The sequence below is a fragment of the Macaca fascicularis genome, chromosome 10 (assembly GCF_037993035.2).
Source record: "Macaca fascicularis isolate 582-1 chromosome 10, T2T-MFA8v1.1".
NCBI lineage: Eukaryota > Metazoa > Chordata > Mammalia > Primates > Cercopithecidae > Macaca > Macaca fascicularis.
The window spans coordinates 99,511,304-99,513,072 of NC_088384.1; positions in this window are offsets into that span (position 1 = coordinate 99,511,304).

Sequence of the window (1,769 nt, forward strand, 5' to 3'; positions counted from 1 at the left end):
CTGTAAACAAATGTTGAGCTGAAGTTATGCAGGTCAAGGTGTTTAGAGGTAGAATATGCTGATGTCTACAACTTACATTGAAATGTGCCAAGAAATAAGATGGATTGATAAGTGAAAGATGAATGACTCGATAATGGATAGGTGATTAAGCAAAGACAGCAAGGCGATAAGTATATCAGTGTTAAAATGTACGATTCTTTCAACTTATCCATATATTTGAAAGTTTCTATAGTAAAATTATAGGGGTTAATATATATATACTCTTCAACCCAGAAATTTTACTCCTGGGGATTTATCCCATAGAAATAAAAGTATTTGTCTATAATAACACGTGTAAGAACATTTATTGCAATGCTGTTCCTAGTGACCAAGAACTGGAAGCAAAGTGCATATCCATGAAATGGGGATGGATATGAGTACTCACCTGAGTAGAGCGTGGCACGTCCACATCATGGGCTAGAGTTTGGCCCCTGAAAGGAATAAGTCAGAGCCTCTCCAGAGAGTTTAGAGGGATTTCACTGAGGAACGGTTAAGGGAAAAAAGCAAGAGTGAATAATATAATCCTATTTTTTTAAAACAATGACACACACCACACATACACTCTCTCGCTCTCGTTCTCTCTCTCTGGATAGAATTATATATTTTAAAAAGTGGAAGACATAGATTGTTAACACAGTTTATGGGTAAAGGTAAAAAATAAAGGGTTGAGTGTTGTTATGGGGGTAAGAGGGAATATCCATGATTTTAAAAAACAGCATATATATCATCTCCTTTAAGTTAAATTTTCTGGCCAGACACACCCAGGAGTTCAAGACCAGCCTGGGCAACATAGCAAGACCCTACTCTCTACAAAAAAAAGATTAGTTTGGTGTGGTGTTGCGTGCCTCTAGTCCTAGCTACGTGGGAAGCTGGGATGGGAGGATAGCTTGAGCCCAGGAATTTGAGGCTTCAGTGTGCTACGATCGCACCACTGCACTCCAGCCTGGGCAACAGAGCGAGACCCTGTCTCTTTAAAAGATAAATAAATAAAATTAAAATAAGTTAAATGTTCTGTAGTATGCAGGGTGTGGCACTTAAAGAGATGCACATGAAGGCTGGGTACCATCTCATGGTGGTAGGATTCCAGGTAATTATTTCCTTGTCTTTGTAGGAAGGAAGGGAGAAAGGGAGGGAGGGAGAGAGAAAGACAAGAAGTCTACAGGTCTCATATCCTTACCTCCTATTATCTCTTCAACCCACCCCAACTCCTACTGGGTTCTTTTATTTTTTGTTTTGAGACAGGATCTCACTCTTTTGTCCACACTGGAGTGCAGTGGTGCCATCACAACTCACTGCAGCCTCAATCTCCCAGGCTCAAACCATCCTCCCACCTCAGCCTCCCAGGTAGCTGGAACCACAGGCATGTGCCACTGTGCATACATATTTTTTTTTTTTTTTTGTAGAGATGGCGACTCACTATGTTGCCCAATCTGGTCTCAAACTCCTGGCCTCAAGCCCCAATTCCTACTTTTGCCAGGCCCTGATCTTATCTGACCTCTCACCAGCATTTCGCATTGTTGGCAGATGTCTCCTTGAAATACTCTCTTCAATCAACTTCCATGGCATCCTGCTCCCCATTCCTGCCTCTGCAATCATCACTTCTCAGTCCTCTTTCCATCCCTCCCATCATCTTCCTCTGGATTTTGTCCTCAAACCTGTCCTTTTCTCAATTTAATTACCATCTAGATGCTAATGCCTCCCAAGCTGCTGTCGTGAACTCCAACCAAACA